Source organism: Astatotilapia calliptera, chromosome 8 (assembly GCF_964374335.1).
Source record: "Astatotilapia calliptera chromosome 8, fAstCal68.1, whole genome shotgun sequence".
Classification (NCBI taxonomy): Eukaryota; Metazoa; Chordata; class Actinopteri; order Cichliformes; family Cichlidae; genus Astatotilapia; species Astatotilapia calliptera.
The window spans coordinates 18894860-18918873 of NC_137429.1; the positions used below are offsets into that span (position 1 = coordinate 18894860).

Sequence of the window (24014 nt, forward strand, 5' to 3'; positions counted from 1 at the left end):
TGTTTCTGTAATGTTTAAGTATTTTTGGCTAAATATATTCTTTCTGTTATCTTATACTATTTCTCCTAAATTCTTGTATTTTTGAGAAGTTATCATGTTTCTGGTAAGTTACAATATTTCTGCTAAATTCTGCTATGCTATTGTATTTCTGCCAAGTATTATGTTTCCTCTAAGATATTGCAGTTCTGCTAAGTTATTCCATTTTAGCAAAGTTCCTTTGCTTCTACAAAGTTTTTACAATTTCTGCAACTTTTCAGCTTTTTCAGCTAGTTTTAGCAGACAGCTTCAGCTTTAAAGCAATTCAGAATTCATGATTACAACCAATATGTAGTAGAATAAAAGAAACAAATGTGCAATGAACATATCAGGAGTCCCTGTTAAAAAGTCTCATAGCAGTGTGGTTAAGGGACCTCCTGAACCTCTTGAGTCCTGCAGTGGAGTGAGATGAACCTCTGCAGCTCCTACTGTGAGGATGCTTAGGCGATCACCAACACCAGCTCCTTGGTGTTGGTGTTCAGCAGAAGACTGTTCTTATTACTGCAGTCAGTTAAATAAATCTATCATAATAAAGTACATTTTAACATAATGACCTTGTGTTTATTTATGTCTTTTAACCATTATTTCAAATTCAAAGAATCCTGTTTTAAACATTTATTAAACTTATAGAATTAAATTTCTGCTAGTTGCTTTTTGTTGCAAAAAAATCTAGTATAATAATATTTAAATTTACATATATTTTTCACGTTTTCCATGCCAATTTTGTGTAATTGCGGAGTTTCCCACTACCCGTGAATGCCTCTTTTTTTAACGTCTCTGCCTGACTCCTGAATCTCCGTACACTCTCAGCTCGATCCCCACCGGTAAGCGCTGCTTCTCTGTCTCTCTTTTCTGAAATGAAATGTCTATAAGCTGTATGAGGGATTTACCCAGTTGTTGTTAGTGACTTATGAAGCCAGTCGAAGTATAAGTCATGTTAAAGTAACACAATGGCTGCTTTTTTAGTGAAACGTTGTAATTTTACTATTTAAAAGGAGTGTTTGGTATGCTAGCACTAAGTGCTAACGCCTAGCCTAGCTGCTATAGGCCCAGTGTGAAATTAATATGGTTCATTTGATTGTTTATTACAGTTATTGTGTTGTATTTGGTTCATTCGGTGTGTTAGTGTTTCTGAGTCTGTTAGGGAAGCTGAAGTTAATTCTCTTCACAAATCAGTCAGTTAAAAACGGCCTCATTCTTTCGGTTGTAAGGTAATGAGCCGTCATTTTAGAACCACTGATTAGCTGCTGAAGCAGCAGGGTCGGCAACTTCAAAGGAGCCATTTTACCGCCATTAGCTGTTTCCCAAAACGTCGGCTGCATCTTTCGGAGGACCCAGCCTTCGCGGTCTACGTGGACCGAGAAGGCTGTGAAACTGGACGGTCTAGCCTTCAGATTTGCGTCACCGCTGTCTCTCTGGAGTTTAATAAACTCGGCCGTCTGCTCCTTGCTATTTAAAATATAACAGGACACTGGCGTAAATTCTCGACCGTTTAACGTTTATTGAGCTGTGTGAAAATCCCGGAGGAACCCACCGGATTGATTAATAAAGCTTTATTTAATCTAATAATCTAATAACTTTGATCTCAGCCAAACCGATTTACTCCAGAACAAATAAAACACAGAAAAAGGCAAACAATTACATTTTTAAGTTATCAGAGTGACTTGTATATCATGTTTAACCTGAGTAGCGAAAGAGCGGGGGTCTGAACCCCCCTCCCGGCTTGCCATCGAGCCGGTGGGTGACAGACGTCTCTGAAAACGTCGGCACACTTTTGCAAATATGCGATGTCTTGATAAACCAAGCAGATATTTACACCGCTACTTTCTCGCCTAAAAATATGTTAAAAGTTTATTCGGGGAAATGAAGGACTCATTTGTCGGCCGCATTTGAGACAGCCTTCGTCGACTGGCTGTGACATAATCGGCCTTCAAATGCGGCCTCCGGAGGATGCAGCCGACATTTTGGGACACAGCTTCTGACTGAAAGCCGGGAGAAAAAGAGTCACGTGCCTGTACCGGTGTGTTTTTGTGCTGTGGGTTAATTAACAGAAGGGAGAGAGAGAGTGAGGATGAAACACATAATATAAGAATAATAACATCTCTTAACAAGAAGTTTTTTTTAATTAGGTAATTTTAGTTTTTTAGTTAAATTTTAAGAACTGTTTAACAAACACTTGTTTGTGCAGGTTGTTTTTTTTTTTTTTTAAATGAAACCTACACCTGCAGCTCTGTTTAACTTCTCACTTTGTGAAAAACTAACGAAATATAAAAAAGTCCACCTTCAAATAAATAAAATGCAGCAGTGCACCATTAATATTATAAATATGATATGTAGATATTTAAAACAACAGCATATTAAATGATACTGTGTGCAGGTGATAATATTTTTAGGAAGCAGAATTTGAATGCAGACGAACTCAAATGTTGAAGCCTACAAAAATATCATCCAAGCTTTCATTTATGATTGTTCATGCTTTGAAATTGTGATGTCAGAATTTGATAAAGTGTGCAGAGCTAGGTGTAGCAAATCATTGCTTATTAAATCTACTGTGTTATCTAATAGCACCAAACTAATAGAGCTATCACATAACTAAGAGACGTGTGTGGCTTATTACAAATGGATGAAACCATATTTTACCTTAATGAAGACAGTAATCTTTAATAAGGTGTAGAAAAAGGTGAGTTGTTTGTTGCTGTGGTAAACAAAGAATGTACTGAATCTTTTGTACTACACAGAGTGATGCAGTATTGACTGTGATGCTGATTTGAGTTGTCTCATTCTGTATTTTTGTGCTTTGTCTTTTGTTACACAGAGTGAAAGAGATCTTTGGTTTTGCCTTTGCTGGTAAGTAAACAGTGATTGTAACTGAGGCAGTATGAACCTGGCATTGCGTAGCACATTTGACAACTTACATACAGTAGTTTGACTTTTTGTGATATGTTTCCATTTACTGATGGGCAAAAACACAAAGTCAGGATTTATTACCTGTAGCAGCAAAGTCCTCACACGGGACCTCTGACTGTCCCTGAAAATGTCCCTGAAGTTTAATAGCCCATTTATGTATGATTTAAATTTCTTATGGCTTATTGAATCCAAACATAGCTAAATGTCAGTTGTTCATTTTCTCCTTATGTTTGTGGATTTAAGTAGCAGACAAAACAATGAAAGTGTTTTAGGGGAGTCAGTATAAGTGGTTGCTCAAACACTTAAGAGCTGCACAGGTATTGATTCATATTGTCTCTCAAATTCTGCTGATGTGTTACATTAAAGTCAGAACACTGTAGAAGTATTTTGTACAGTTAAGCAATAATGAAAAACTAAGAAAACCAGAGGTGTGAGTGGACATTGTTAGGTACATTACAGCCAGTGTGTCTAATTAGTTTATCACTTATTTGGTGAATATAATGTGTTTTAAAATTTAATAGAAAAGTTGCCAAAAAGGTACACTGCAAAATACATAAATATTCCTAGCAACAGGTATAATGAAAGGACTTTTTAGTGTAAAAATTTAAGACATTTAATTTTAATTACAAAACATGGTGCACCTCTGCTATTGTAACATGTCAATATTTAAAACTATTTTAAGATTTACATATTCATATCAGACATGACGAGGTTTTCTGTTGCTTCTGATTTATATAATTATTTTGTATCTAACATTTTTAAAAGTTTTGGCTTTCACACTTTAGTAGTACTGACCTGTTGTAGAAAATGTTGGAGCCACAAAGCTTCTGTGTAGGAAATATTTGGTATATCCTGCACTTGTGCCAACAAATATTGGTGGCTATTCTTTATATTTCTGTAGTAATGAATGCTTTTATTACACTTGCTACAGCCATGTGAGACGCTGCAGTTCATTTATCTCCTCTTTAGACTACATTAAGCTCATAAAGCCTTAAATAAATTAAGAATTTTACTAGTTAATTTATGTCACAGTAAATTGGATTGTGTGTGAAGAGGCTCAACAGTCTGAATCATCAAACAGTGATCTGATTAATTGTTTCCTTTCTCTAGACTGCTGATCTGATCGTCTCCAGTCTGGTAAGTAAAGGTTTGTCTGAGGTACAGTGCTGGGAAATGTTTCTCATTATAGGACATTCAGTTTAGTTGAGTGAGTCAGCACAGCTCTTGGGAATAATCAGATCGTAGAAAAGTCTGTGTAAACATTTCCAGACTTACAGATCTCTCTTATCATCATAGTACATTTTTAATTAGGCCCTAATATCGGCCATGCTAAGTTTATTGTAGATTTAGTGGAGTGTGTATTAAACATGCCCCATATTTGACTGAAAAATGTAGAAACTGCTGTTTAGGAGTCATCTGTCTCCAAATTTTTCATTTTGCCAAAAGTCATACTGAGTAAATTATTTTTTACTTTTATGTTAACGGCTCCCCAGACATTATGATATACTGTTGAACCAGGTAAGTACACACAGAAACGGGAATTTGAGACCTTTGGGCATTTAGGATCATGTGAGTTGAGTGCTGTGACGTGTTTAAAGCAGGTGGTCTGAAACTGTCTGCTCTGACTTCATTGTGTGGGTTTAGCTTGACCATATAATGTTTATAGTAAGTTACTGTAGCACCACATCTTGGTTTACAGACTGTGTTTGTTTTTATTGTGTTAATAGAATGCAAAAATGTCCTTAGAAATGTTCCACCACCATATGATAAACATTTTCATTCAGTTGAATCTAATAATGTACTGTACGACTCTTCAGTGTGTAATGATATATATGTTCTGTATTTTTCGGACTGTAAGGCGCACTAAATTCTAAGGCACATTAAGCCAAACAAAACAGATAAGTCAAACTTTATTCAACTCATTTACAATAACTCTCAAAATTTTTCAGTTGTAAGACATAAAATACAGAACAATACACTCACTTTTCAGGATTTATGGACTGATGAATGTGGATTGATCAGTTTGAAATCTGCTTCATAAGCATGGCTCTCAACAGGTGCCAGGCCCTTATACACACACACACCATATTATGTTGAAGCACAGTACGAATTACTCTATGAGGGTGCTGACTATGTTAGCCATGCTCCTTAGAAAAAAAGAAGAAAAAAAAAAAGAAAAGCCATGCTCCGACAATACATCAAGTGGTGCTGCTTTGTAGCTTACCAAAGTCATACTAAAACATTTGACAGAGTGCCGTGTACCACATAGAATTGGTTTGAAATCAGTAAGCACAACCATACAGAAGGTGCACTGTCTATTTTTGAGAAAATTAAAGGCTTTTAAATGTGCCTTATAGTCTGAAAAATACGGTAAAGCCAGGTTTATTGGAAGTGTGTCTAATTCCACTTTCTTTCTGTCTTACAGGTGACCTGCTGCAGAAAACCCTCTCCCTCTATCATTAACAAGCCATTAACAAGCAAATTCAGTCTGTCCTATCACTCTCCCTCTCCCTGCTCCATCTTTTTTGACAAGCCATTCTATCTTCTATCCATTCTCCGCCATGTACTCTATCTAATTTTGACAAGCATAAGCCCTAGTTTGACAAGAAACCAAGTTTGACAACAAACCAAGGTTGACAACAAACCAAGTTTTTGGAAATTGAAGTTACCGCAACTTCGACGATCTGTTTTCAGAAATCTGAGAGATCTCTGCTCTCACTGCTCCTTCTTTCCTGTCGTTAAACTCTCTCATATCCACTCATTTTACTGGAAATTACAAGTAAGAAGTTGAATATACAGTACAGTAGAAGTCACTGTAGAAACTACTTACACAGCCCTACATTTGTCATTTTAATTTTGCATTACACTTTGGAATAAACATTGATTGGCTTACAGGTGCAATTGCTTTGATAAATTATATAAAATATACACCTCTTAAAGGTTTATTTGTAATAAGACAATCTGGTTATTTTGTAATATATACATTCAGACTGCTCTATTTACATAAATATTAAATTAGATTCAAATACATTTTTCAAGTCTGTTTCATTGAGTATAACATTTGACTACAGTAAGTTTATACTAATATTATTTAAGGACAAACCCATTTCTATTACTCAGTGTAAGTATTGAGTTACAATTGTCATTGAGAAGCTGCCCTGAGGACCCAGACTTCCTGTTTCCTGACTGCTGCAGAACATCCAGCTGAAGAATCCTCATCGCCTGTCATCTGATCACCACACCACCACAGCTCCTTATATTTGCTTTAGATTTTAGATATCTCAAAGATTTACACAAAGTCTACTTCAAAGCTAAGAGTTTTATTATAGCCTGTTGATTGTTGAGATTTATTCTGCATATTACTTCACAGAAGTATAGACCTATTCATTAACCAGTCTGGTTAAAAAAAAGAAGTAATAATATACAGTTGTTGAAAAAGCTACAATAAAACGTTTTTAAGGATCTTTCAATAACTTTTATATTGAGTTTGTATTTAAGCCAGCCTTTTACATCAATTAAACGGTCATAAGAACACTTTACCATTTGTATAGTTGATCCATTTAATAGAAACTTGAGGAGTTTTTCAGTGTTTACAGGTTGAGTTTTGTATACATTTGTGTATAAATACATATAAGGTCCAGTTTGTACTTGCACAAAATGCCAAGGAAAGGTCAAAGGTCACAGTCCCAGAAGCTTAGATGGCAAAAGCAGAAGGAACAGGTAAATCTTTCTCAGACCGGTGAGCAGGTAAAGGTGTCTGTTACAAGTATTCCCAGTCCAGAAGTGCAGCTCAGCGTTCAGACGGCCGCAGTGTCTTATGCAGATGTGGTAAAGAGAGGTGTTTGCTCATCATCTGTGCCAAATGCTAAAGTACAGCAGGTAATCCAGACTGAACCCCAGCTAACTGTGCAAACGCAGCATGATGGAGAAGCTCCAGGACCGTCTCATGTACAGGTTACAAACAGTGAAAGTCGTCCACGAGTGAGTAGCATCTGTGCGTCTCGAAGCCAGGCCAATGCTAAGTATGGAAAGTACCGGAATCAGCAATGCATGGCGAACAGTTTGGTTTTCCTGTCATTCTTACACGAGGATGAATTCATTACCAGAGCAGATCTCAACCGTGTGTTGGACAAAGGCCATGCCGTGTATTCAGATGCCAGAAAGAGGTTTGTGAACAGCGTGTTTCTAGCCTGTGATGAACTTCCCACTGTGATCATCAGCCGCAGACACGAGTATCAAGTCGACATGTCTCAGTTTGCTCATTATGGCACATTTGACGGTACAGATCATCTTCCGAGCCTTGAACAGGGACTACAGCGTTTGGCTTCAGAGTTTCGCTACGCTTTGCTAGTCATGGGAGGAACAGCCATCGCAGTTTCCAGGCTGACTTCAGGTGAATACGCATACTTTGACCCTCACCCACGTAAGTCTACAGGAATGCCATTGTCGCTAAGTGTAAGTGGTGGAACTGCAGTTATGTTAAAATTCACACGTCTTAACGACATGATTGACAGGATCAAACGTTTGTACCGAATGTGTAGCATCGCACCAACCTGTGCTTATGAGCTACAGCCTGTTGAGTTCCACAGTGAAAACGCTGCTGACCAAAGAAATGCTGATGAAAACAGACAAACAGCTACAACTGTTTCAGCACCAGCTTTAAATGAACCTGAATTTGAAACCCCAAAGTCCACTGAGCAGACACAGAAAACTGTGGCCGACACTTTAGCTACTGAAGTGATGTCATCCAGAGGGGATTATTCAAATGAGCCAGCTGCTGAGCTGAACAATTCTGATTATTTAGAAATAGAAACCTCTGCATCTTCTGTGAGAGACACTCAGGTAACATCAGATTCTGTTCCTCAGAAGGATCCAACCGCTGCCAACCGCTGTTCAACAAAGACAACACAGGAACTTTCACATAAACTGCTGAAATATAGTAAACAGGGAAGGAAAAAAATGAGGAGAAGATCATTGGCCCAACAAAAACTACCAAAAAGAAAGGATCCTGATCACAGACAAAAGAAGACTGTGTACAAAAGTAATCTATATAAGCTAAATCCTATATATAGAGAGAAACAGAGGGAACATTTGAGAAAGATCTATAAGGAAAGAGATGATTTTAAGGAAAAACAGAAGGCGCAAATGAGAAGGATCTATAGAGAAAGTGCTAAAATTAGAGAGAGAAAAAGAGAACGTGTCATAAGGATGTATAAAGAAGATTCTTTATTCAGAGAAAAGCAGAAGGAACGAATAACAAGAACATACAGAGAATCTCCCGTGTTCCGAGAAAAGCAGAAGGAACGAATAACAAGAACATACAGAGAATCTCCCGTGTTCCGAGAAAAGCAGAAGGAACGAATAACAAGAACATACAGAGAATCTCCCGTGTTCCGAGAAAAGCAGAAGGAACGAATAACAAGAACATACAGAGAATCTCCCGTGTTCCGAGAAAAGCAGAAGGAACGAATAACAAGAACATACAGAGAATCTCCCGTGTTCCGAGAAAAGCAGAAGGAACGAATAACAAGAACATACAGAGAATCTCCCGTGTTCCGAGAAAAGCAGAAGGAACGAATAACAAGAACATACAGAACTTGTGCCGAATTCAGAGAGAAACATAAAGCTTACATGAGGTCATATGTTTCTAACCTATATAAAGAAAGTGTAGAATTTAGACAGAAAAAAAAATGTTACATCACTAAACGTTATGGAGAAGAGAGACAATTTCAGCAACAACACAAAGAGAATATGAGAGAACGAATGAGAGTAAAATATTGGAACGGTTTTTCTTTTAGACAGATGCATAATATCAGATGTGCAATGAACATAAAAAGAAAATATCGTCAGATGCATCGACCAGCTGAAAGTTTACAGTGTCATCCAGATAACAGTTTAATGAATGAGGCCATATCTCGTTTCAGATCCAACATTAAATCAGCACCATCTTATGTTTGTACTGTTTGTCTAAAAGCTTCTTTTCCTAATCAGGTGAAAATCTGCAAAAGAGAAAATTACTCAAAACACCAAACTGTAGCTCAGCAGTGTCTAACTGGTAAATTTGTTCATGTGTGTGATGAAGCATGTAATGATCACTGCAGCTTTCCTGTTGAGAGAAAAAAAGAGTATATCTGTCACACGTGTCACAGTTCCCTCAAAAGTGGATGCATGCCCAGGCTTGCTGCTGTCAACGGTTTAGAACTGCAGGATATTCCAGCTGAACTGTGTGATCTCAACATTCTGGAGAGACATCTGATTGCCAAATGCATACCATTTGCAAAGATTATTCCTCTTCCAAAGGGCAGACAAAGACTCATACGTGGTAATGTGGTGTGTGTACCATCTGAAGTCCAACAAACAGTTGACTATCTACCTCGGCTCAGAAGCCAATCACAGATCATGAGGGTGAAATTGAAAAGACGACTGTGCTACAAAGGCCATCAGCTGTTCCAGACTGTCACCTGGTCTAAACTGATCGAAGCCCTGCGTAAACTGAAACAGAGTCACCCACAGTACACAGATATTGTTATCAGAGATGATGCATTGCTTTGTGATCCAACATTACCTGATGATGACAGCAGTGATGAAGCCAGCATGGGAAGTGATGATTATGATGAAGCAGATTTAATGGAAATTGACAACTATGAAAAAGATGCCCTTTTGTGCGAAAGTGAGTCTGAAAGTGAACAAGCTATTAATATGCAATCCTGTGATGAACAACCAGAGGAACAAAATCCAGATGAACCAGAAAGTGATTTGAACAATGGAGGTTTTGCTCTAGAAAGTTGTCTGCAGCCTGTTGACATTTCAGAAGAGATTCTCTGTTTCAGTGATAACACATATTGTGTGGCTCCTGCAGAAAGAAACAATCCTGTTAGCTTCTTCAGAACTCCTCATTTGGAAGCCATGGCATTTCCTGTGCAGTTTCCTACTGGTCAGAATACACTGGATGAAAAGAGACTTCTTAAACTCACACCAAGTGCTTACTTCAAGTCAAGGCTTTTCAACATTGATGCAAGATTTGCTAAAGACACAAATTACCTGTTTTTCTCACAGTTTGTCACTGAAATACATTTGGCTAATTCCAGCATGACAATACAGCTAAGGAAAGGTAAAACTATGACCAAAGATGGACGCAAAATCACATCAGGAATGTTACAAAGTAAGACAGAAGTAGAGAAGCTGGTAAGAAATAAAGATGCAATCAGATTTATGCAGCCACTCAGAGGAACTCCAGCTTACTGGCAGAAAACTACCAAAGATTTATTCAGTATGATTCGTCAAATAGGAACACCTCAGTTCTTTGTCACTTTCTCTGCTGCTGAGATGAGATGGCCTGAAGTGATTCAAGCAATAAAGAGACAGCAAGGTGAAGAGGTTGATTTTGAAGCCCTGGACTGGTCAGAAAAGTGTGAAATTCTAAGATCAAATCCAGTAACCACCATGCGGATGTTTGATAAGCGTGTTGAGGCTTTGTTCAGAGATTTGCTTTTTTCTCCTGCACAGCCCCTTGGTGAGATCATTGATTACTTTTACAGAGTTGAGTTCCAGCACAGAGGTAGTCCGCATATACACATGTTGCTGTGGATTCGAGAAAAGGTAGAAGCAGATGTGGATGACGACCAAACTGTCTGTGACTTTGTGGACAGATACATCTCAGCTCAACTCCCTGATCCAGAAAAGCAACCTGAACTGCACAAAAAAGTCACTGAACTACAAAAGCACAGCAAAAACCACACAAAAACATGCTTTAAGAGTGTGAACTCTGGTTGTAGATTTGGGTTTCCAAAACCACCATCCACAAGAACAATGATTGTGAGACAGGATGAGGATTCAGACACTGAAGCTGCAAAAGCCAAACTCAGACCTTTGTTGAACCTGCTGAAGGAACCTGAAGCTGCTTCCCTCACCATAGAGCAGATTCTGTCACGATGCAACTTGACAATGAATGAGTATGAACAATGCCTCCAGAACATAAACAAGAAAACAGGTCTGATTCTGAAACGTGACCCAAAGGACTGTTGGATCAACAATTACAACCCACACCTGCTTGAAGCCTGGAACTCTAATTTAGATGTCTCATTCATTTTGAATGCCTATTCATGTGTAGAATACCTCTGTAAATATATAACGAAGAAAGAATCTGGCCTCTCTGAATACCTGAAGACAGTTATTGATAACTCTGGAAACAACATGGTCAATGAATGTGATGAAATGAGAGCTGTGATGCAGGCTTACTCAAAAAAGAGAGAGATCAGTGCACAGGAGTGTGTGACTCGAGTCTGTGGCCTAAAAATGAAAAAATGTTCCCGCAGTGTTGTATTTGTACCAACAGATGATAACCCGGTAAAAATGAGTCGGCCCATGAGCTTCCTGGAAACCACAACACATGACAGTTGTAATATTTGGATGACAAGTTTGAGTGATAAATACAAATGCAGACCTGAGACCCCAGAATATGAGGAAATGTCACTGGCTGATTTTGCTGCCTTGTGCAGGTTGGTGAGTGGTCCAAATGAAGGAAAAGATGTGCTTCCTCTTCTAAACCAGCTTGGATTTGTACAAAGGCGAAAGAATGATAAACCAGCTATAATCAGATATTACCACTGTTCACAGGAAAAAGATCCTGAGCAATATTATGGTCGACTGTTGAGACTTTACCTTCCACACAGATCAGAGCAGGAACTGAAACCACAATGTTTCCAAACCTATCAGTCCTTCTACAACTCAGGTTTTGTGCGACTTCCATGTTCAGACCACAGTGAGTCTGTGAAACGGATTGTGAAGAGAAATAAAGACAAGTATGAGAAGAACTCTGAGGATATTGAGAGTGCACTGGAAGAGTTTGAACAAAATAGGGATGTTGTGATCGATGAATGGTGTAATCTGGCTCCTGAATCTGAAGTTGTGAGGCTGCAATGTGATGAGAATCTTCCTGAGAGACATTCTGATGATGAGAACGAACAGGAGAATGTCCCCGACTACAGTCGTCAGTCTGATGCTGTAACAGAGATCAGAGCCATCAGAGAACAACCTGCAGTCGATCCAGCCGTGGTACGTGTAATGTATCAGAATCTGAACCAGAAGCAGGCCTGCGTGTTCTATGCCATAAGAGACTGGTGTATTCAGCGAGTTTGTGGTTTGAACCCAGATCCATTTTTCTTCTATATCAACGGTGGTGCAGGAACTGGAAAGTCACATCTGATTAAGTGTATTCACTCTGAAGCATCAAAGATCCTGAGCAGACTGCCTGCTAATGCAGAAGAAGCTGACATATCAAATCCAACTGTTTTACTGACTTCATTTACCGGGACAGCAGCTTTTTCTATCAATGGCTCTACATTACATTCTCTACTGAAACTACCCAGGAGTCTGAAACCACCCATTCAAGGACTTGGTAACCAACTGGATGAAGTCAGATCTGAGCTGATGAATGCAGAAATTATTGTTATTGATGAGATTTCAATGGTTTCAAAACCCCTTTTTGCCTATGTGGATGCAAGACTGAAACAAATCAAAGGCACTCAGAGACCTTTTGGTGGAATGTCAGTTTTAGCTGTTGGAGATTTTTACCAGCTGCCACCAGTGCGACAGTCTAAACCTCTCTGCGTTTACGATCCAGAACAGATTGACCTATGGCAGGAACATTTTCAGATGATCACTCTAACCGAGATTATGCGTCAGAAAGATGATGTGGCCTTTGCAGAGATGCTGAACAGGATTAGAGTGAAAGAAAAGACGGATGAACTTTCTCAGTGCGACAGAGATTTGTTGTCACAGGCTGTGACTGCACCAGAAGAATGTCCAACTGAGGTCTTACACATTTATGCCACCAACAAGAATGTGGAATCCCATAACACAGATACCCTGAAGAAGCTTCATTCAAACATCATAATCATCACTGCAGACGATTTCCAGAAGGATAAACGTACAGGCAGAATGGAACGAAGAGACAAACCATTTACAGGTGGGAGAAATGATTTACCTGACACTCTGAATGTTGCTGAAGGAGCTCGAGTTATGCTGACCAGAAACTTGGACACACTAAACGGTTTGGTCAACGGTGCTTTTGGTATACTGGTAAAGGTGGTGAGATCTGAAAATGATGGACACATAATTAAACTGGGGCTCAGGATGGACAACCGGCAGCCTATGAGACACAACCGCAGTGCTAATGCAGCATCTGATGATCTGGTTTACATTGAGAGAGCAGAGGAGAGTCTGAAGTTTAAAGGAGCGGTACGCAGACAGTTTCCTGTAAAGCTAGCATTCGCCTGCACAATTCACAAAACTCAGGGTCTTACAACACAGACAGCTGTAGTTTCAATGAAGAACATTTTTGAACCAGGTATGGCTTATGTTGCTCTCAGCAGGGTGACGTCTCTCAGTGGACTGTATTTACAGGACTTGGATGAGAAAAAGATTTACGCCAATCCCGAGGTAACTGCAGCGCTCCAAACCATGAGACAAGCCAGTGTTGAGGAAATGATGCCTCTTCTTCAGGTCAGAGAAACAGCCAACAGACTTGACACTCTTACACTGATCCATCACAATACGGAGGGTTTGCCATCTCACATCAGTGACATCAAGAGTCATCATGAAATGTGTTTAGCAGATGTTTTGTGTCTCACAGAGTCTCACCTCCAAGGCTCCTTTGTTGCAGACAGTCTTCATTTGGATGGCTACACCATGTTCAAACGCAACAGACATGTGTCCTACACAAACTTTCCTCACATGGCCAGCAGAAGTGGTGGTGGAGTTGTTGTGTATTTGAGGAATCATTTTCAGGTTCAGGTAAAACAGTATCTGCATAATGTCACTGATCTTGAGTTTTTAGTGTTGAAGGTTCAGGCTCCATTCCCTGCACTCATTGCTGTTGTGTACAGACCTCCTGACTACAGTTTGACACCGTTCATGCAAAACCTGGTAAGTCTTTTAGATTCACTTGAAATAATGGACTGTCACCCAATCATTGTGTGTGGAGATTTTAATGAAAACCAGTTGCAGAGTGGAAGAAAACAGATTCTGGAGCAGTTTCAGTCGAGAGGGTATTCACAGCTGATCACTTCTGCCACTACAGACAAGAACACCCTGCTTGACCTCATTTTTATTTCTCAGCCACAGCTATGTCGTCATTCAGGTGTTCTGAGATCATACTACAGTTACCACAACCCTGTGTTTTGTGTCCTGTCCTTGAGCCAATCATGAAGGCTTCTGGTGAGTTTTGAAACAATTACAGATCATGTTTGTTACAGAGTTTACTGATTGTAGAGTATGAAAAATATTTTTCATTGGAAAAAATTGTCTTCCCTACTCTGTCTGTAAGAAGACCCTTTCTTATTGCAATGTTATTAATCATTTCACCAAATCATGGCTGTACTTCATGCAGAGCCGGGAGATCTGCTTTCTGTTATCATGCACCTCAGATCTGAAATATACTTCATTAAACGGACATAATTTATTTTTTATTCTCATGTTTTAAATGACTAAATCTACTTATACATTTTTTCATGGATGTTAATTGTTATCTCCTTTTTTGATACTTTTTTTACTCTGACGTATGTATCTCAACAAACGAGATCTTCCCCTCAAAGATGCTTTCAAATATGAAATAGTAAATAAATAAATCCCAGATAAATGCAGGTATTTATTATGGGTCACATGAATAAATACAGACAATTATATTTTCTTGATTATAGTAAATTTTGTAGAATCAAATGTTTTTGGGATGAATGAGGTTTTGCTTATCATGTTTTACAGGTAAATTTTTTTTAAAGTTTTAAACTATCTTCAGGCTAACAGAGATGTCTATAATTATACATTATGTAGAGAAAAACATTTTTACAGCTTACAGAATTTGTATAAAAACTGATTTAGAAGTACATGGAAAGTTTCTGCATCCATTTTCTGACTTGGCCTTTATCTGGGTGGGTTTGGGTTTGGGTGGATAAAGGCCAAGTCAGAATTCTCTGAGCAGCTGGAAAAAGCTGATAATAAACAAAGACATCAGAAAGCGGGGGCTTTAGGTGTAGCCCCCGCTTTCTGACGCACTAATTAGATTTAGTAACTGACACCCCATACCAGCATTATATAGACACTTGGGGGCAGAGATGGGTGGGTGGGGAGGGTGGGTGGGTGGTGTTAAAAGCACTGTATGTTTTGTAGATGTATTTTTTTCAGACAGGGCACACACAGTCCTGTTTCCTTTGTGGGAAAACCTTCAAACTTCACCATCCTCAGCTGAAACAACAACATCTTAACACCATCTTCATGAACTGCTAAGCCAAACCTGATCCATCAGTGCTGGACTGCACAGATAACCACATGCCACACAGAGACTGCTGTTTTATGAACTGCTATACCAGTGTGTCTTCAATGGAGAAGATGACACACCCATCACCTGACCTCCTGCCTGATCTGGAGACCGTCATGATGCTGCCACACTACACACCTCTGAGACCATGAATGATGACTCCTACTGAGGAAACTATTTCCTGTCAGAGATGCTCAGTGATCCTCAGAGCAGAGAGAGGTATGATTCTTTATCTTTGATAAAAAATGGCAGTGTTTTTAATTCAATTAATTAATTTAAATCCTGTTTAGTGCATAAATAATTCCACACTCAAATGATTATACTTGTTGACACTTTTTGAGTTTTAATTCACATTACGGATTACAAATCTATGCTTTTTCTACTCTGTCTCTCTGTGCAGGTATTGCTGTCTTCTGAGTTCTTCAGTGTCCCAACTGAGACATTCAAACCTCATTGCAGAGCTCATGTCTTTCCTCACCATCATGTGACTGTGAGATTGCTCTGGATTCTGGTTATGTGGCCTGCAGCACCTATAAGGTATTTCAACATTGTTCATTGTATAACTTATTTGTAGTTTTTAGGCCTTAACACAAATAAAATGTTCCTTTTTCTGTATTTTTTAGAACAAGCTCGTCCAGTGTGCCTGCATTCCAGCTTCTTAGACTCTACTCAAGTGGACAGAGTATCAGTGTTTGGCCACTCTTACAGACACCAACTTCTGTCAACTCACTGCTACTGATCAGGCACCTCACTCCAGGAAGACACAGGGCTGCAAGCCTGTCATCGTTTCCAGTGTGGCTTTGTATTCTTGGGGTAGCATCAGATTTTTCCCACAAATATTCAAAGGTAACACTTGTTTTAAGCTTAGTTATTAAATCAAAAGTCTTCCCTTGTGTTAATTTTTTTTATTTTATTTGTTTTTGTTTTCTTTTAGATTTATGTGCACTGATCGGATGTGGTGGAGCTTTGTTAACTGTGTGGAAAACATCTGTTTGTGATGATATTTACAATGAGGCTTTAAGGTGACAGTTTCCATGTAATTTCAATCCTTTTACTAAGCAAAAACATGTTTGCAATTAACATATTTTTTTTAAGTTTTATCTTCTGGATTTCTGGTTAACATTCCTCTGTGACAGCAAATACTAAACTGGTCCAAGTACCCAGCATATCATTGGTCAAAGGCAAAAAGGACCACATGTCACACTAGCAATGAATTATTGACTGTGTTTGTGTCATCAGATTTAACTAACAATATCAGACATATGAAACTGAACTCTGGATTAATGTGCAGATTTTTTTTGTGTTTTTTTTTATTGTTGAATAATTATTTTGTAGAACAAACCCAATCTATTTACCCAAACAATGTAACTTGTTTGGGTAAATAGTGGATTAATATATCTAAGTCTATAAGTATAGCAAGCTGAATTCATACAGACACACAGCTCTAAATCCTGGATTGTAGGATGTACAAAAATGATCATGTGATTATTATGGACATTTAAATAACTATATCTATTGAACCATTACATGTATTCTTTTTAGAAATTACACAATCTCAAAATGTGAAAAAAGAAAGTGTTTAAGAGAATAAATAATGTGTGTTTGTATGAATCCTGCCTTAGTATGGGGTGTCAGTAACTACATTAGTATAGAGTAGGTCTAACAGTGGTTTTCCACATCTGCTCTAATACAGCAGTCCCCAACCTTTTTTGCGCCACGGACCGGTTTATGCCCGACAATATTTTCATGGACCGGCCTTTAAGGTGTCGCGGATAAATATAACAAAATAAAACTAGTACCGGTACTGAAAAAAAGAAAATTTATTCATAACACACGTGAAAAGACCCAGGAAAACCAAGTAAACGATAAAAACGATAACAAAATAACGCTGAAAACCGATAAAAACCCTGAAAACTATACATTTCACACCTGAGCCTCATCTCTCGCGGCCCGGTACCAAACGACTCACGGACCGGTACCGGTCCGAGGCCCGGGGGTTGGGGACCGCTGCTGTAATATGTATAGATAATGGGTCAGACATATAAAGTCATTTTGAAAAGTTCATAAAGGTCATTTATATGTGTTCCTCTTTATCATTTTATATCAGGTCAAACAGCTGACTTGAGTTTTGATCAGAGTAGAACCATGACATTCATGCTAATGGTTCTACTGTTTACAGTTACTTTATGATGGATTTCACCCTGGTCACAGCACTATGTGAAAAGCTGTTAGAGGTAAAGTTAAGCCAATTAATACCTCATCATAAGTCACTCTCTAACGCAAAGCAGTGATTATTTTTCACTGTAATTTATTCCACAACAATGTTCTTTATTTGATCCTTGTTTCTTTAAATATGCAAATCGATTGTTCAGCTGTGTGACTCTCCACACCTCAAATATATCACAATGTGGACTTCATTTTGACAGTATTTTGTAGATTGGTACCATATTTATCATCAAATCAGGAAACTGTAAACTAATTGAAAAAATTAAGCTTATGAAAATTTTAATGTGGCATAGGAACATGTTGTTTATCCTTGCCAAATGGTATTTACACAAAACTCCAGCAAATCAGAGGATATATTTTTGTCTCTCACTTGCTATATATGTGTATATTTTTGCAGTTAATAGCCTATCATGTGTCTGCGCATCTTAGGGCCATAAACATAAACATGGCAAACAAGGATATGTTCACAATTCCAACAGATGCTTCAATTGTTTGTATAGATTTTAGATCAATTTGATTTGCATTTTCTATTAATATTTTTCTGTTTGTTCCAAATGGTATTTTTATTTCTTTATGCCATTATTGTAATCATTGGAAACAACTGAGTAAATATTTTGTATCATATGTTTCTAAAAATATTTGAATGTTCTACTTTTCTACTACTGGTTTTCTACTTTCTAAACTTTCTGCCACTTTTTGGCATTTCAATAACATTATTTTTGGGTGTTTTAATTTCTGACCGCAGCATCTTGTGCATTTATTACCTAAATGTTGTTTGTGTGGGTCTTGCCTTTGTTATGTTTTTTTGCCATTTTTAGATTTCACCAGCTGTGCAAACTCGCAATTTTACCTTGGTTTTGTTCCACATTAGTTTATCTGCCGGCACGTTTTCTTCCTTTTCTAATGTTTTTGGTAATTTTTCACAGTTAAACAAGTAACTTTGAGGTTACTTCAGCATTTTCAGCTGTTATCTGTTGACAGTTTTGCCTAATTATTACATTTCTGCAAATTTCTAGCAGTTCTGATAAGTTGTAATATTTCTGCCAAGTTTTTAATTTTCTACTAAATTATATTATTCCTGCTAGGTTACACTACTTTTGTTTGTTATGTTATGTTAAGTTATGTTATTCTAAATTATTGCATTTCTGCTAAGTTATTACATTTTTCTTAACTTGATATTGTTCTGCAAAGTTATTAAAATTTCAGCAACTTTTTAAACACTGACTTTGATTTCTTCAGCTTCTTCAGCTATTTTCAACTATTTTCAGCAGACAGCTTCAGCTTTACAGTTTCCTCTAAGTGATTGCAGTTCTGCTAAGTTATTACATTTTAGCAAGGTTCTTTTGCTTCTGCAAAGTTTTTACAATTTCTGCAACTTTTCAGCTTTTTCAGCTACTTTTTGCAGACAGCTTCAGCTTTAAGCATCCACACTGCATTTTCGCAGGAAATGCAAATTTTTCTAGTTGTGTGGATGCTTTAAGCATCCACACTATTGAGTTCCTGTTTCTCTTTATTCTTTATTATTATTCTTCAAGTTGCTCGTTTTTCGTCCGCTAACTACTTCCACAATTTTTGTGCTATTTTCACCGTTCAAATTTTAAACTATTCTGCTATTTCTGCTAATGTGTGCTATGACTTTTGGTATTTTCTGCTATTATACTTTTTAAAATATTAAGCTTTTTTCCTTTAATTTGTCCCATTGAAATGAATGGGAAACTTCTGCAAACTTCTGCAATTCTGCTAAATTTTGCTTGTTTTTGAAACTTAACTACTTCCTCATACTTTCGCCTAGAAAAACCATTCAAACTTTAAAATGTTCACAAATTATTGGGCTATTCATGTATGATTCAGCTTTTTCAAATCTTTTACCGTTTTACTTTTATGCCTCTTAAAGTTTTCAGTTGCAAAATTGTGATTTTTCACAAAATACATGCGTTGTTATGGTTGCTATGCTCTTGGCTTCCAGTGTGTCACTGAAGGTTTTGCAATTTTCACTTCATGTCCGAACAACTTCTTGCTACTTGCTCAATTTTCACTCAACTTCCACAAATTATACATCAAAACGTAGGTATTTTTGCTGGCTTTCAGAAAATGTCACCATCATTGTTGTGGGATTTATAGAATTTTTGCAAATCTCCTCAGACTAACACAAGGTCAGAAAACTCTCCATATAAAGTGAATGGAGAGCTTGTTCAAAATCACCGCTGGATTTCTGTAATGAGAGGCATATTCGAATCGTCATATCTCCTTAACGAAGCAAAGTTAAGACATGAGGCTTGTCCCCGAATATCTTCAGACACCCCTGACGCTCACAATTCAAGAATTTCTTTCTCACCTATTACCGTTCTGAAATGAGTTGGACTTGTTTGAGGGTAGGAAATTCGTCCTTCGCTCAGATTTCTTCAGATTTCAAACTGTGGAAATGAACCACTTTTTTCTCTCGTCATAACTTTTTGTTGGATTTCCACAGAGACCTGAAAATTTCCATGATTGTTCACCAAAGCCTGCTGTCTCTTACGGTGAAAGAATGATATCGATACTCCAAATAGATTTCGAGTTAGAAAGCGTTGTTTGAGGGCAAGTCAAGGCAGTTTTTGCTTCGCTCTACTCAGTTATGGTGCATTACAAGTCAAATATCTTTAATAATTCATATTTTAATGATAAATTGTAAACACTGGAAGATTCCCCCATCTCTTCTGAACAAAACGGTGTAAGAATGACCGCTCTAGCCCCTACGGTTTGGAAATTATGGTCATTTGTTTGAGGGGAGTCCTCACTATGAGAAATAGGCTGCAATAATCCTGTGCCTCTCTGTGCTGCGTGTGTAAAAAGAGGCACATGTTTTGGCGGGAAAAAGTACACAGGCTCTCTGATTGGTGGATTCAAATTCAGCAGCTCCCAGGCTGACCTAGAAACTTACTTCTCTCTCCCTGTGCATTTTTTTGCTGATTTTTTTCATTTAACAAGTATATTTGAGGGACCCTCAGCATGTTCAGCATTTTTTCAGCTGTCCATTTTGCTTTTCCAATTTTTCTGTTTAACTTATTACTATTGTGCTAAATAATACTATTTCTGCTATTTTATAAGATTTGTGCCTAATATAGTATTTCTGCTAAATTACAATATTTCTGCTTTTTATACTATTTGTGCTAAAACATAGTATTTCTACTAAATGTAGTATTTATGCTTAATCATACTATTTCTGCTTTTTATGGGATTTGTGCCTAATATAGTATTTCTGCTTTTTATAGGATTTTTGCTCAAACATAGTATTTCTACTAAATGTAGTGTTTATGCTTAATCATCCTATTTCTGCTTTTTATAGGATTTGTGCTTAATATAGTATTTCTGCTAAATTATAGTATTTCTGCTTTTTATAGTATTTGTGCTAAAACATAGTATTTCTACTAAATGTAGTATTTATGCTTAATCATAGTATTTCTATATATTTCTGCCTGGTCCCCAGGCAGCCAATCCTCTGTAAAGACTGAGAAATTCAAATTTTCAAATCAGGGCCTGCACGGCTTCCCAGCCAATCATATATGTGTCCTGAGGCATTCAAATTTGCATATTGGGGCCTTCATGGCTTCTAAGCCAGCCAATCATATCTGAGGGCTGAGGAATTCAAATCCACAAATCAGGGCCTGCACAGCTTCCCAGCCAGCCAATCATGTATGTGGGCTCCAGGTATTCAAATTTGCATATTGGGGAATTCGTGGCTTCTAAGTCAACAAGTCATCCATGTCATATATCTCTAAAAATTCATATTTTAATGATAAATTGTCAACACTTGAAGATTCCCCCATCTCTTCTGAACAAAACGGTGTAAGAATGACCGCTCTAGCCCCTATGGTTAGGAAATTATGGTCATTTGTTTGAGGGGAATCCTCACTATGTGAAATAAACTGAAAGAAGCAGGTCTATGTCTCTGTGCTGCGTGTGTAAAAAGATGCACCTGTTTTGGCGGGAAAACGTAAACAGCCTCTCTGATTGGTGGATTCAAATTCAGCAGCTCCCAGGCTGACCTAGAAACTTAGTCCTCTCTCCCTGTGTGTGTGTGTGTGTGTGTGTGTGTGTTTAGTGGGAGAGAGAGGACCCTGCCCTTATTTGACAGCATGTCATTGTAGGATTTAAATTGAACATAGTTAGACTGGTTGACTGGATTAGAGCCTGTGTTTGTGTGTCCCTCTGTGCATTTGTGTTTCAATAAGTTATTACCATTCTGCTAAATCATAGTATTTCTGGTACTTTTCGGTACTTGTGCTAAATACAGTATTTCTGCTAAATCATACTATTTCTGATTTTCATAGGATTTATGCCTAATATAGTATTTCTGCTAAATTATAGTATTTCTGCTTTTTATAGGATTTGTGCCTAACATAGTATTTCTGCTAAATTATAGTATTTCTGCTTTTTATAGGATTTGTGCCTAACATAGTATTTCTGCTAAATTATAGTATTTCTGCTTTTTATACTATTTGTTCTAAATTATAGTATTTCTGCTTTTTATAGGATTTGTGCTTAATATAGTATTTCTGCTAAATTATAGCTTTTCTTCTTTTTATAATATTTGTGCTAAAACATAGTATTTCTACTAAATGTAGTATTTATGCTTAATAATAGTATTTCTATATATTTCTGCCAGGTCCCCAGGCAGCCAATCCTCTGTGAGGACTGAGACATTCAAATTTTCAAATCAGGGCCTGCACAGTTTCCCAGCCAATCAAATAAGTGTCCTGAGGCATTCAAATTTGCATATTGGGGCCTTCGTGGCTTCTAAGCCAGCCAATCATATCTGAGGGCTGAGGAATTCAAATCCACAAATCAGGGCCTGCACGGCTTCCCAGCCAGCCAATCACATATGTGGTCTCAGGCATTCAAATTTGCATATTGGGGAATTCGTGGCTTCTAAGTCAACAAGTCATCCATGTCATATATCTCTAAAAATTCATATTTTAATATTAAATTGTCAACACTTGAAGATTCCCCCATCTCTTCTGAACAAAACGGTTTAAGAATGACCGTTCTAGCCCCTACGGTTAGGAAATTACGGTCATTTGTTTGAGGGGAGTCGTCACTATGAGAAATAGACTGCAAAAATCCTGTGTCTCTCTCTGCTGCGTGTGTAAACAGATGCACCTGTTTTGGTGGGGAAAAGTGCACAGCCTCTCTGATTGGTGGATTCAAATTCACCAGCTCCCAGGCTGACCTAGAAACTTACTTCTCTCTCCCTGTGTGTGTGTGTGTGTGTGTGTGTGTGTGTGTGTGTGTGTGTGTGTGTGTGTGTGTGTGTGTGTGTGTGTGTGTGTGTGTGACAGAGAGAGAGAGAGAGAGAGAGAGAGAGAAAGGCTTTTAATGGGATGATCTCATTCTAAGATTTAAATTCAATATATTTAGACTGGTTGACTGAATTGGATCTTGTGTGTGGGTCTCTCTGTGCATGTGTGTTTCCTCATGTGTACATATTTGTGATTGTGTGGCTGTAATAAATTTTTTTGCAGATTTTTTTCATTTAACAAGTATATTTGAGGGACCCTCAGCATGTTCAGCATTTTTTCAGCTGTCCATTTTGCTTTTCCAATTTTTCTGTTTAACTTATTACTATTGTGCTAAATCATACTGTTTCTGCTATTTTATAAGATTTGTGCTTAATATACTATTTCTGCTTTTCATAGTATTTGTGCTTAATATAGTATTTCTGCTAAATTTAGTATTTCTGATTAATTATAGTTTTTCTACTAAATCATAGTACAGTATTTCTGCTTTTTATGGGATTTGTGCTAAAACAAAGTATTTCTACTAAATGTAGTATTTGTGCTTAATCATGCCATTTCTGCTTTTTATAGGATTTGTGCTTAATATAGTATTTCTGCTAAATTATAGTATTTCTGCCAAATTATAATATTTGTGCTAAAACATAGTCTCAATTTAAAATTACAATATTCATAGTTCATCACAGTGTCTCTGGTAAATCACAATATTTCTGCTCTGTTGTACTATTTTTCTAAATCATAGTGTTTCTGTAATGTTTAAGTATTTTTGGCTAAATATATTCTTTCTGTTATCTTATACTATTTCTCCTAAATTCTTGTATTTTTGAGAAGTTATCATGTTTCTGGTAAGTTACAATATTTCTGCTAAATTCTGCTATGCTATTGTATTTCTGCCAAGTATTATGTTTCCTCTAAGATATTGCAGTTCTGCTAAGTTATTCCATTTTAGCAAACTTCTTTTGCTTCTGCAAAGTTTTTACAATTTCTGCAACTTTTCAGCTTTTTCAGCTACTTTTTGCATACAGCTTCAGCTTTAAGCATCCACACTGCATTTTCGCAGGAAATGCAAATTTTTCTAGTTGTGTGGATGCTTTAAGCATCCACACTATTGAGTTCCTGTTTCTCTTTATTCTTTATTATTATTCTTCAAGTTGCTCGTTTTTCGTCCGCTAACTACTTCCACAATTTTTGTGCTATTTTCACCGTTCAAATTTTAAACTATTCTGCTATTTCTGCTAATGTGTGCTATGACTTTTGGT

General features: G+C 37.5%; 2 long non-coding RNA genes across 3 annotated transcripts; both read left to right on the plus strand.

The window, feature by feature from the left end:
• Positions 1–881: 881 nt before the first annotated feature.
• On the plus strand, positions 882–6480 carry LOC145430432 (uncharacterized). Its single transcript, XR_013911003.1, has 3 exons — positions 882–2883; positions 4054–4080; positions 5369–6480. It is a non-coding gene; the product is annotated as an uncharacterized LOC145430432 (long non-coding RNA).
• Positions 6481–15085: 8605 nt separating this feature from the next.
• On the plus strand, positions 15086–16897 carry LOC145430433 (uncharacterized). 2 transcript variants are annotated; one of them, XR_013911005.1, is made up of 3 exons: positions 15086–15475; positions 15657–15793; positions 15880–16897. It is a non-coding gene; the product is annotated as an uncharacterized LOC145430433 (long non-coding RNA). The 2 variants fall into 2 exon arrangements; XR_013911004.1 differs by having other exon boundaries at positions 15657–16897.
• The last annotated feature ends 7117 nt before the right edge of the window (positions 16898–24014 follow it).